Source organism: Pipistrellus hanaki, assembly GCF_964339955.1.
Source record: "Pipistrellus hanaki genome assembly, chromosome: 6".
Classification (NCBI taxonomy): Eukaryota; Metazoa; Chordata; class Mammalia; order Chiroptera; family Vespertilionidae; genus Pipistrellus; species Pipistrellus hanaki.
In genome coordinates, this window is record NC_140508.1 from 72,069,716 (window position 1) to 72,083,968 (window position 14,253).

Here is a 14,253-nt window from a genome sequence, read left to right on the forward strand (position 1 = left end):
CTGCCACAGTGAGTGTCTTAGCGACCAGTCATTCCGGTTGTTCTGCCGTTCTGGTTGATATATATATATATGTCTATCAAGAATGCTGTATAGAGCCAAAACCGGTAGAGCATTGGTCTGGGGACTAAAAGGTCCCAGGTTCGATTCTGGTCAAGGGCATGTACGTTGGTTGCAGGCACATCCCCGGTGGGGGGTGTGCAAGAGGCAGCTGGTTGATGTTTCTCTCTCATCGACGTTTCTAGCTCTCTATCTCTCTCCCTTCCTCTCTGTAAAAAATCAATAAAATATATTTAAAAAAAAAAAAAGAATGCTGTATAGAGAAGACTCTGGGAGGAAAAAAAAAGACATTATTCCTCATGATAGAAGACCATTTTATTATATATAAATGTTCAAAGCACCAAAAAGCTCAGGAAATATAATAAGCATATCAAAAATTTTCTGCACTTGAAAAATCTCCCCTTTTAAGGTTGGAAGAAGAAAAAAGCTGAGATGGGAGGCACTGACACTGCTTTGTAAGGTTTCTTAAAATGGTGCAGTGAGGGGCGTCTGGATGGAGGCAGGGAGAGCGGATGATGTCACTGCCTTCCCGGGCAGGATGTGGGCAGTTCCACACCTTCTTAGACTGCAGTTTCTTTTCTTGTAAAACAACCATTTCGAACTAAATCACTTCTGGGGAGTTCTATAACCATAGAACTTCCGTGCCAAGTTATTTCAACCACCAGTGTCTTCCAACCTTACGAGCACCTTGCTGATAATAACACTGGAGAGAGTGCAGGGAGCCTTTTTCCATTTCACTTAGCATCCTGGCCTGCCTGAAAATTACTTCTATCAAAGCCGGGGACCCAGAAGCCCAGGGAATTAACATGGATCGGCACTGTCCACATTCTTCAACAAATCCCATTTCATTTTTCCTTCTTGGAAACAAATATTTTTCAACTTCTTATTTTCGAGTTGTCTTTCATCTTTTGACATGCCTCTGGGTGAGCATACTGTGTGGTTTACACTCTTTTCCAGATCATTAAATGAAAAACATTTGGGCCAAAGGATAATTCTTCCAGCACGCTGTAGGATGCCACCAACCAAGCCACCACTTGGTCTTTTGCCATGAGTGTGGTCTTTCGGGCAGAGATTCTGTTTGGAGTTGACCGATTCTGAATATCAAGTCTCAGTGTATTGACCTTTGTGTTTTGTTTTTTTCTGACTGCTTTCCTGTTTTCTTTAGAAACTATAATTCATATCTTTTTAAAATATATATATATATATATATATATATATATATATATATATATATATATATTGATTTCAGAGAGGAAGGGAGAGGGGGAGAGCGATAAAAACATCAGTAATGAGAATCAATTGATTGGCTGCCTTCTGTATGCCCCTCACCAGGGATTTAGCCTGCAACCGGGCATGTGCCCTGACTGGGAATCGAACTGTGACCTTGTCGTTTATAGGTCAATGCTCAACCACTGTGCCACGCCAGCCAAGCCATAATTCATATCTTCAGCCTACATCCTAGGAACCCTTCTCACTTGTAGGTGAGTCAGCTTAAGCCTGAAAGATAGCGATGTTGGTAATGGTGACATAACATTTACTGAGGATTTATCACACACACGCCACCCTGTGCTAAGTGTGATTGTGGTATCTAAGAGATATGTTTGGTCTTTGTCCCCAGTCCCCGGCCCAGAGCTTCTAAAACCCTTGGCATTTCCTGAGTGTCTGTTGCTCTTCATAAGAAGCCCCTTTCATCACACCCGAGTTGATGCTCATGAGGTGACTTAAAGTGGGGTCCCCGATCGCCTCAGGCTGGGGCTTGTCACCAAAAAAACCCACTGATTAGCGAACAGGCACTTTCAGGCCCACTCACCAGCCTCTGAGAAGGGTGTGGGGGCTGGAGCTTGACCTCCATAACGACCCCTGAGCAGGATTCAGAGCGCTTCCAGGACAGGGAGCACATCCTGAAGCTGTAAGGACGCTGTACCCAGAGAGGACCTTCCATGCCCCTGCCCCATCCCACTTAGTTGTACCTTTTACAATAAACCAGTAAACATAAAGTATTTTCATGAATTCTGTGAGCCATGTTAAGACATTATTAAACCTGAAAGGGGGGTTGTGGGAACCCCTGATTTATAGCCGATGGTGAGAAGTAGAGTGGCCTGTGGCTTACAGCTGGTGTCTGAGGTGAAGGCAGTCTTGTGGGACCTGTGATAATTAGGGTCAGAACTGAATTGAATTGTGAAGCACCCATTCGGTGTCCTGGTGAACTGGCTGTCGGTGCTGTAGAATAACCCCCAGAACAACACGTATGTTATTCCACAGGGAACCCTCAGAATGACCTACCAGTCAGCTAAGTCCTATTATGATGCTCATTGTACAGATGTGGACCCTGAAGCTCTAAGAGGTCACGTCAGTTCCTCAAGGTCAGACCGTCATGGTGTAGGCAGGACTCACACTCCAGCCATCTGATTGCACACCAACCTATTTGATACCTTACAGACTGAAAGGAGGGCGGAATGGTCCCCTACCTGTGAGAGCCTGCTGTAGCGACAGCAGAAAGAAAAGAGAGAGAAAAAAAGACACAGTTGTTGAGTCGGTGAGTCTGTATTTTTTTTTTTTTGTGCATCAAGCATTCATGAAACATCTACATGGGCCTCACCAGGGGCAGCATTGTGAGAGCCTGTGCTGATTAAGGCAGAATCCCTGCAATCAGACAGCTTGCCGTCTAACATCAGGGGCCACTAACTATTACAAAGAAGGAGCAGAACGTGACACAGGCCATGGAAGATGCAAAGCACCGGAGTTCAGGCTGGCCAATCATTTCACGCGAGTGATCAACAAACCACCGTAGGCTCTGTAAACCACTTTTCTCCTGAGAAACGGACACCATCCTACCTCAGGGAGCCATTCCTTTGTTTTTGTCTGTGTGTTTGTGAATAAAAATGCCTGGGGAAAGTCAAATCTCATTGTCTGTTGTGGCTGAACCAGCTGCTTTATGAATTCTCCATTCGGGTGGAGTCCTGCAGGTTCTACCCACAGAGCGGGGCAGGGGGCTCTGTGTCTGGGGTGCAGCTGTCCCGCAACCATAGCATCTGACCAGATGACCTGGAGTTACAGCACCTCCTCCTCCCAGTGACAGAGGGGGCTTCCACTTAGCCCCGCTCACCAAGACGGAGCTCCTCACTGAATCGTAACAGGTGATCCTGAGTGCAGGCGCCACATCAGTGTCATGCAGCTGCGAGGCACCTTCCAGGGCAATGCAGGTTGGCATGTGTCCCGTTGTCCCAGGTGCCCTCCTGCTTGTCAGGCTCAGTCCTGGTTGTAATTTTATGAAAAGTGGTTGCTGGGGACTTGATGAAGGATACTCTGAAGTAGGAATCAGGAATCTTGGGGCCTAGACCCAGTTCTGGTACTAACCTAGATGATCTCAGGCAAAAGACTTCATTCATATCCTAGAGCCTCAGTTTACCTATCTGTAAACAGTATGACAGGATGTCTTATGCTCCAGAAACCCCTGGACTCGTAACTGCCAACTATACAGCCCCCTACCCTCCGTTATTGTGATCCTAGTTAATAAACATTAGGAGGAAGGCTTATCTCCAGGATTTTCCCCATGCCAAGTATTTGAGGTGCACTGGGTCAACAGGAGCTTGCAAGAGCTTTCTCACATCCAGTGCGCTCTATCCACTGAGCCAAAACCGGTTTTGCTCAGTGGATAGAGCGTCGGGCTGCGGACTGAAAGGTCCCAGGTTCCATTCTGGTCAAGGGCATGTACCTTGATTGGAAGCACATCCCCAGTAGGAGGTGTGCAAGAGGCAGCTGATCGATGATTCTCTCTCATCGATGTTTCTAACTCTCTATCCCTCTCTCTTCCTCTCTGTGAAAAATCAATAAAATATATATTTTTTTAAATAAATAAATAAATAAAAAGAAAGGCCTCCTTGGTGGCCAGGTGTGCTGGAGTGGTCCGTGTTTTAAGGTTGGTCCTTGGTTCCACCCTAATGCCCGTAGCTGTGGAGAGCATGACGGAAGCCGTTTAGGCCCCGGGTAAAAGGCTCTCGGTGACAGCCAGCCCTTCCTTCCGGCCTGACTGAACACCCACTCAGGAGACAACGAGCTGGCTGCTGCCTCGCCTAGCTCGGCATGCCTGCCGATTCCTAATCTGTATCTCTTCTTCGCTGTCAGGTCAAGTTCAGAGACTGAGATTTTGGGGTGTCTTGCCACAGATGACTACAAATTATGGAAAATTTAGAAATGGCCAACATGTCTTCCCTGGGGCTCAGGAGGCCAGCATTTCCTGTATCCACATCGGTCACTATGGCTTTGGCCTTGACAGCTAACGGCCTCCGTGCAGGAGCTCTCCCAGCCGCCAGCAGCTGTCCGGATTTGGGCTGCTTAATTAAAGGAAGTGGCATGCTGTGTTTAAGGGACTTGAATGCCTGTGTCTGCTGATGAAGCATGAATAAGCTAAGGCTCTCTAAGAATCTCCTTGGAAAGCAGCTGCTCTGTGCCCTGGGCCTGGCCCTCAGCAAAGTGGCTGCTCCTGGCCCGTGGCTGTGCTTAATCCACACCTGGGATGTGCAGGCGCTGGCTCCATCTTTTAAAATCCCTTCTAGTTCGGGCTTCAGAACGCATCCTATCACAGGAAATGCTTGTCACGTTTGACCTTATGACCCTTCCCTCTGAGGACCCGGTGGCTGGAATTATCCTGCACTGATGGGGAGCTAAACCCGGTGTGCAAGGAGAGGGGAGTTTAAATCGGCTCCACTGTGTGTGGGGTCCCCTTTGCTCAGTCTGCAGCCCCAAGGGTTTTCTCCATGAAGGTGACGGACAAGATGAGCCCACCCAGAGGCGAGTGACAGGAAGCTGGCTGGAGCGGGAACCAGGACCTCAGCCGCTCCCCAGGCTGCGGGGCCCAGGCCAGGCCCAGGGGCACGGACTGAGCTAAGGCACCTGGGAAAGCAGCACCATTGGCTGCTCTTGACAGTCTTACCACTCACATGGAACATTCAATACTCGGCCCTGGAGAATCGATCTGAAAGCACCTACCCCGAGAGGGTCTGCTGTGTGGGAAACGAAGCGGTTTTTGTTTTCACTCTCTCTCATTTTTATTATTATTTTTTTTCTCTTTTTTTTAAATTAAGATATATGTGTAGATAGTCTCTTCAGCTGTTGCAATGTCACCACGTTCTGTTCTTATTTCTTCAGAAAGTTGCCAGTCTCGTCTTTCTTTTCCCAGCACAGAGCACCGCCCTGGACCAAACCCTCACTGACACGCACTTCCATTACTGGTGTAAACGCTGGGATCAAAACCAAATAAAGAGGGGGAGGAAGTGCTCCTCAAAACTCAAGCCCCCAACAAAGAGCATTTCGTTAGCTGGTCGCTGCTGTAGAACAAGTCAAAAGCTCTGGTTGTTGCCCTGGCCTGAGGGTTCGGTTGGATGGGCGTGTTCCCCTACACCAGTGGTGGGCAAACCGTGGCTCGCGAGCCACATGCGGCTCTTTGGCCCCTTGAGTGTGGCTCTTCCACAAAATACCACGGCCGGGGCAAGTCTATTTTGAAGAAGTGGCATTAGAAGAAGTTTAAGTTTAAAAAATTTGGCTCAAATAAATTTCAATCGTTGTACTGTTGCTATTTGGCTCTGTTGACTAACGAGTTTGTAGACCACTGCCCTACACCTAAAAGGTTACAGTTTCTAACAGGTCAGGGCACACACCTAGGTTGCAGTTCAATCCCCAGTCAGGGCATGTGTGGGAGGCAACAGATCAGTGTTTTACTCTCACATAGATGTTTCTCTCTCTAAAAAAAAAAAAAAAAAAAAAAATTAAAAAAAAATCAGTGACTGTATCCTCTGGTAAGAATTTAAACATAAAAATAATAACAGAAAATACACCCAGGAGGGAGATGTACACACCAAAATACATGCAAGAAATTGCTAGTTTTTATTTCCAAAAACTTGCAGAGTATGGGTCTAGATTAAGGAGAGAGGCAAATATGTTAGACCAGGCTGACCTGGCTGCTGCTTGTGTGTGCCGGAAACTCTGAATCCAGCGTGCCAGGCTGAGCAGCTGGACGCGATTTTAGCTGTGCTTTCCATTAGTGGACTGATACCTGGCTCAGGGGTGGCCTAACTGCACGATGTTGAGGTGCCAGAAATTCGCTGGCATAACAGTAAGCTAGTGCGGCTCAAAGTTTAATGTGCCTGTGCATAGCGTGGAGGTCTTGTTAAAATGCTGACTCGATAAGCTCTGGGGTAGAGTCCAAGATTGTGAATTTCTAACAAGCTCCCAGATGATGCCAGTGTTCTTGATTCCCACACTTTGAACAGGAAGGATGGAGAGGGTCCAACGCCGTGGGGGTAGAGGAACAATGAAGTGGACTCATCATGGGCATCCCTCTCTGCCATGGCCTGTGTATCCCAGAGAGAACTCAGAGGCACTCTCTCCACCACGCTCTTGGGAATGACATTGGTGATGGAGGCGCCATCATCTTCAAAAGGAATGGCAGGGCCTGTTCTCTACAGCAACCATGTCAAACTCGTGGCCCGTGGGCCACATGCAGCCCACAACGAATTCTTTTGCGGCCCAGCCAGTATAACAGTAAGCAAGCAACGTTTTAATAAACATTTTGTAACTTGATTTGTATAATATCCTGTTACACAGCATTATTAATAACGAACTATAACGTTCGCTAATGACTGATTACTATAATCGTGTCGCATTCATTTCCCTTATGCACCTCTCGTGCAGGTGCACCATCTCTTTCCACTAATACCAGAAGCAAATATTTTCGCAGCCAATTGCCCTGCCATTAGTCTTGGACTGACTTTTTGGTGTGTGCAACAAGAAATATTTTGCTTTCGGAGAACAAGAAAAATAGAGAAGTAGATCAGTAGGAAGTCATTCCATGGCTCCTAGCTTTTCTTTCTCCATTTCCCCAACTCATCTGCAATCTTCTGCTCTAGGGTTTTTTATAAATCCTCAAGACACAGTGGGTGCCATATCCTAAAGCAATGAAACTGTGGAAAACATGAGTTATTCTGCATCTTCTATAATCAAAACTAAATTGAAAAAGACTTCTCAATTTCGTTCTTCCTGCCGGCTCAGCTCATCCTGCCCCTGATACCTCCACACAAAGCACATGACCGCGGCGCGGGCTCCCTCAGCTAAGAAGTGCCTTTGGGCCCCAACTGGTTTGGCTCAGTGGATAGAGCGTCGGCCTGCGGACTGAGGGGGTCCCAGGTTCAATTCCAGTCAAGGACATGTACTTGGCTGCTGATCAGTGTTTCTAACTCTCTATCCCTCTCCCTTCCTCTCTGTAAAAAAATCAATATATATATATTTATATTTTAAAAGTGCCTTTGTGTTTGAGGCTCCTTCATTTCATGTAGGCTTGGACCTTTACCTTCCCCTCACCAATACATGTATTCGGTTTCCCTCCTTGCTCTGTGCTGGAAGTGCCAATTAGGAGCATATGTGGCTGGGTATAAATAGTTACAGGAGGATTTACAAGGGAAGGCGGTCCCTGCGGAGTGCGTGAGCACACACAGGGTGAACCTGCGTGTTGGCACAGTCCCATCCGCCCACACACTGCTTCCCGGAGAGGTTGCCATGGCATCTGTTCTACAATGAGGTGGTCTCCCCGCCTGGACCTATTGTTCTTCGCCAGCACCTTCAAGGTCTGTTGAAACCCCAGGGCCCTTCACGTGTGCCCTACCCACACACGGTGCCACCCGATGAGAGCCAGGGCTCCTCAGAGGCTGCAGGGGGAGACACTTTCCAATCAGAGGATGTTAATGGCTCAATTGGATTCATTCACTGAATCCCCTTTGTTGACTCAAAAATGGCAGAAAGCTTTAAAAAAAAAAAAAAAAATCTGCTAATTTCCAGCTCTCCATCCTGTTTCATTCTGAACGCTGAGATCAGGCAGAAAGCCTAAGTTACCTTTGCAAGAAGGCAGCTGAGTCCAAATTGCATTTTAGGTAACTCACCCTAATCAGACTGCACAGGCGCCCAGCACGGAACCCAGCCTCTTGGCGGCAGTGAGCACTGAAGTCTTCTCTCCCTCGGCGGCTGAAATTAGCGATGTCACTCATTTCCTGTCGCAAAAACCAGACATTCTGCAAATTATTTTTCCTCCTAGTGTAGGAGGAAAATGTAACCAAAGGGAGTCGTTTTGTGCGGTGAAGAGCACCCTAGCAGCACTGAGCTCTCACTCGTCTAAGTCCATGGTCGGCAAACTGCGGCTCATGAGCCACATGCCGCTCTTTGGCCCCTTGAGTGTGGCTCTTCCACAAAATACCACAGCCTGGGCGAGTCTATTTTGAAGAAGCGGCGTTAGAAGAAGTTTAAGTTTAAAAAATGTTGCTCTCCAAAGAAATTTCAATCGTTGTCCTGTCGCTATTTGGCTCTGTTGACTAATGAGTTTGCCGACCATTGGTCTAGGCTAATCCTGACTCCGTCTCTCTCTCTCTCTCAGGGAGCCCACGTGGGCCTACCGCCACCCTTACAGATCCAGGGAGCTCCTGGCAAAAAACTGAGGATGCATCCCAACGATGGCATCATAGATGGTTGGGTTTCAGCTTCTCCGAGAGGCTGTGCTGGAGTTTTGTGTGTGTGTGTGTGGGGCGGGGGGGGGTGGGGGGGGGTGTTCTTTTTATATCCACTTCATCTGTGATATTTATTTGCTGCTGTAGGTCAAGCCAGGACCTTAACTGAACTGAGACCTAAAAGGGCAGTTTAATCAGTCCTGCTTCCAGGAACACACACACACTTTTCTTTTTTTTTGGGGGGGGGGGGGAGGAGAATTTATTTTCGTGAGACAGAGGAGTGTATTGACTTTGAGCTGGTACACTGAGTTCTAGTCACGACTGCATCCACTTCCCAGCTGGGTACTTTAGCCGATTTACTTTCTTTCTCGTATGCAAAATTAGAGTTGGATTAGGTAGTCTCTAATGAGTGGAAATCAGAATGGAATTCTGTGAGGCCAAACCTAGTGAACGTATTAATCAAAGATACGACTTCAGGAAAAGAGTAAATAATAGAGCTGACAGGATGTCCTTTGCCAAACAGCAGGTCAGACATTTTTAGTGAAGACCTGCTTTGTGCCAGACACCTGCCTACGTGGTTTGGGTTCGGCTTGTTTTCCCGGTGGCCCCAGGGAAAGGACTCTGAGGACCCACACTCTGCCAAGGGCACTTATTCCTGTGAAGCTGTGCAGGCCTGGCCTCTCCGGGAAGTCTTAGTGTGGATGTGCTCTAAGTCTAGGATGTGCTTTATGAGCAGGAGTCTCTGGGTTCAAGTGCCTCCCCCTTTAGAAGGACTAATGTTGTCCCAGCCCATATCCCTGTGATGTCACCCACCTGGTTCTGTGAACATGTGCATGTGCAACCATCAATAATGGTAATATGAGTTATGTATTTCTTTTTTTTTAACATATTTTTATTGATTTCAGGGAGGAAAGGAGAGATAGAAATATCAGAGATGAGAGCTGAAACCTGTTTGGCTCAATGAATAGAGCGTTGGCCTGAGGACTGAAGAGTCCTGGGTTCGATTCCGGTCAAGGGCATGTACCTTGGTTGAGGGCACATCCCCAGTGGAGGGTGTGCAAGAGGCAGCTGATCATTGATTCTCTCTCATCGATGTTTCTAACTCTCTATCCCTCTCTTTCTCTCTGTAAAAAATCAATAAAATATATTTTTTTTTAAAAAAGAAAGAAAGAAAGAAATATCAGTGATGAGAGAGACTCATTGATTGACTGCTTCCTGCATGCACCTTATCGGGGATCAAACCCGGGCATCTGCCCCAACCTCCTGGTTCATAGGTCAAAGCTCAACCACTGAGCCACACCAGCTGGACTGATTCATGTATTTCTGATTGGCAGTTAATAAACAGCTGCTTTTCCTTTTTGGGTTGCTCGCATTAAAATTTTGTGGCCACTAGAGGGCAATACAGATTCAATTTTTTTTTAAACACAGTTATTTTAAAAACATTACACATACTTAAAAATATGTGAATAGTTTCCATAACTACATATTATATGTGCAACCATATACAGAGAGAAGCCTTTTCAAAATGAGGACAAGGCTGATCTATACCATGCCACTTCTCTCGTTAGTGTGGTCAAGTGTAAAGAATAGCCCTAGTGGGTCTGGCACAGTGGATAAAGCCTTGGCCTGTGGACTGAAGGGTGCCAGGTTCGATTCTGATCAAGTGTACATTACCTGGGTTGCAGGCTTAATCCTGCAATATAGATAGATATAGATATAGATATAGATATAGATATAGATATAGATATAGATATAGATATAGATATAGATATAGATATAGATATATAGATATAGATTTAGATTTAGATTTAGATATAGATACATTTTTTTAAGAATAGATGAGCCTTGACCGGTTTGGCTCATTGGATAGAGCGTCAGCCTATGGACTCGAGGGTCCCAGGATTGATTCCAGTCAAGGGCACACCCTTGGCACATACCCAGTAGGGGGTGTGCAGGAGGCAGCTGATCGATGTTTCTCTCTCATTGATGTTTCTAACTCTCTACCCCTCTCCCTTCCTCTCTGTAAAAAATCAGTAAAATATGTTTTTTTAAAAAATAGAGGAGACTCCATCGAGTACTGGCCTCAGAGTAATTCACCACCTCCCATTAGAGCAGTGGTTCTCAACCTTTCTAATGCCGCGACCCTTTAATACAGTTCCTCATGTTGCGGTGATCCCCAACCATAAAATTATTTGCTACTTCATAACTGTGATTTTGCTACTGTTATGAATCGTAATGTAAATATCTGTGTTTTCTGATGGTCAAGGTAAATAACGCCCTCTGCTTAATGATTTTATTTCTGAGCTTGTGTTTTGTAAGTGAAATGTGATGGGACAATGAAGTATATAAGGGGTCGTGAAGCCTCAGCCCACACATGGCCTCCCGCTGCGCCCCAGGCTGGGTCCTGGGCTGCCTGCTCTCTGGCTGGTTCCCCTAGGCCTAGGGCAATGCCAACAGTGAGATAAGGGGGGTAAACCACCCCAGCATTCTGGCAGAGTTCTAAATAGCACTCAGGGAGGCACAACAGGGCTGGAGACCAGAGAGAGTGAGGAGTGCTGGAAAATTTGTCCAGAGAGGAAAGCAGGGGCCAGCATAGAACCAAAGAGTTCTCCTAACTCTGGCAAGGAAGACTGTGGACACCGATGGAATTATAAAAGGTTCAGCACATCCCTCAAGATTTAGCATGTTTGTGGTCCATGGCTTCTTGGTGGATGCTTCCAGATGATCAAGCACCTGTGCAGTAAGAAATTACCTTTGATCTAACTACTAATGAGCTCAAGGTAGCATGAACCATATCAGCTCTTGGAGAAATAGAGATTTTAAGAGAAATGCAGAATCAGATGGACATTTGCGAGATAATAAAAATTCAGCTTTCTTTTTCATTAATAATTTAAAAGATTCATAAACTCCTATGACTCAACTGAGAATTCTCCAACGCCTATAAATTGGTGTTATTGTTGATCGTATTATAAAAAAGAAAGCAGTAGTAAGTTTATATAGCTTAACATATTTTAAATAACTAACTTGAACTGGGAAGGAATCCACCTTCCCCTGAATTTACACGAAGTACCCGTTTTCTACCAAAATTCAATTAAATTATGAAAGTAATCTTTTAAAATTTCCTTGTATGTTTGTGATGGTAAACATTATGAGAAAACATTTTGATTTGAGTTGTGTAGCTAAATCTAATATCCAGGCTTTTCATTTTATTTCTCAAAATTCTAGAGAACCTAGGGAAATACCAACAAATGATAAAGTTACCATGGAAGCATAAATTGAAAAGCTTACCTAGAATTACAGAAAAGAAATTCATAATGCTTCTACCTACCTCTGCTGTTTTCACAACCGTTTTTCTTGAACAAATATTAAAAACTCCTTTTTTTTGTATCAAGTAACCAATGTCTGAGGAGTAAATCTCAAATTCAACTTAAGAAGAAAAGAGCTACTGTATAGAAGCTTTCCAAAGCCAGAAAGACTTAACTACATATTGACATATAATGGTGTTTATAAATTTTGGAAGCACCCAAAGTGCCTAAAAATAAAAAAATAAAAATTATTAAATAAATCATCATATAAAAATATGCAGTTATTTAAATTATATTGTGAAATAGTACTTCATGGCATGAGACAATGTTTGTGATTTATTAAATAAAAAGAATCAATTATACATATGTTGCATAAGACCACTGTTATAAAGTCAGTTTTGGCCTGGCCAGCATGGCTCTGTGGTTGAGTGTCAACCTATGAACCAGGAGGTCATGGTTCAATTCCTGGCCAGGGCACATGCCTGGGTTGCAGGCTCAATCCCCAGTGTGGGGCATGCAGGAGGCAGCCTATCAATGGTTTTCTCTCATCATTAATGTTTCTATCTCTCTCTCCCTCTCCCTTCCTCTCTGAAATCAATATATTTTTTTTTAAATAAAGGGATGGAGAAAGATGTACCTTTCTAATATAATCAAAACAAATCTGGAACAGCTAGTTAATTCCAGACAAAGCCAACTTCAGAACAAGGAAAAATATCAGGGATAAGGAAGGGTGTTAATGATCAAAAGGTCAATTCTCCAAGACGACATAGCAATCCTTAACCTGTCTGCACCCAACAACAGAGCATCAAAATACAGGAGGCAAAAACTGATGGAACTGCCAGGAGAAAGGGCAAAGAGACTATTATAGTTGGAGACTTCTAAATGACAGATGCAGCAGGCAGAAAATCAGTAAGGACAAGGTGAGCTGAACAGCACCATCAATCAACTGGATTTAACTGATCCTTGTAGAATCCTTCATCCAACACCAGAAAATACATTCTTCTCAGACTCACATGGAATAATCACCAAGATAGACCACCTCCTAGCTCATAAATCACACCTTAGCAAATAGAAAATAGAAATCACACAAAGTATGCTCTCCAACAACATGAACTTAAATTAAAAATTAATAATGGAAAGATAGCTGGAAAATTCCCAAGTAGTTGGAGGCTAAATGACACACTTATAAATAATACATGAGTAAAATGGGAGTCTCGAGAGCAATTTTAAAATGTTTTTAAGGAAGAAACATCGAAATACAACTTATCAAAATTTGCAGGGTACCGTGAAAGCAGTACTCAAAGGGAAGTGTAAAATGGGACAGCCACTCTACTCTGGGAAGGAATTTGGCGATTTAAAACAAACACCGAAGTATGCCACTCCCACTGGATCCAGCAACTGCACTCCTGGGAATTGCATCCCGAACAGATGAAAATTTACATCCACACAAAATCCTGCCCTCAAATGTTTATCGCAGCTTAACGTATGACAGCCACAACCTGGAAATGACGCAGCTGTACTTCCGGTGGAATGGTTAAACAACCGATGGTACAGCCAAACACCCACACCACGGAAAACTACTCAACAATAAAAAGAAACACTTGATATGTGCGACACCCTGGATGCATCTCCGGAGACGTACGCTGAGTGAAATGCCGATCTCAAAAGGTCACATAAAGTATCGTTCCACTTATAGAACGTTCTTGAAATGACACAATTATAGAAATGGAGGACAGGTGATTTGTCAGGGGCTCAGGAGGGGGTGGTGGTGGGAGGGAAGTGGGTGTGGCTATAAAAAGGCACATTCGGTATCTGTGGTGATGAAAATGTTTCGTATCTTGATTGTATCCAGGTTGTGATGTAGAGGCAAAGAGTCAAAGGTACAAGGGCTCTATTTGCATTATTTCTTACAACTGCATGGAAACCTGTAATTATTTCAAAATTGGAAGTTTAGCTTAAATGATAGGACCGTGGGTCACATTGGGTATACACATTGATCTGTAGCCTTAAGATCTGTGCATTTTGTTGGATGTAAATTTCATCTCAATTTTTAAAAAAAATGATGTAGCCTCTTTCCCGCTAACTGACTGCTTTTCAATAAACCAGGGCAAAAGATGATCATAAGAATTTGAGGTAAAACTTGCACATTATACTGTAATTTCTCATAAATTCTTCTTTTGTGTGCTTCTTAGAGACTTCCTTGAGTCAGCCTAACTTTAATAGAGCTCAATTGATATTATTTCTACTTTCTAACCATTTATAGTCTTGCCTCCAATTTGGGTAACATTGTTTAAAGTATATCCAGGCTGGTCCGAGTGCAGTGGTGTCTTACAACTAATTGATCACAGCCAGTCACAGATTTCTTTGTTCCCTCTCCACTCCCACTGCTTCACTTGACTAGC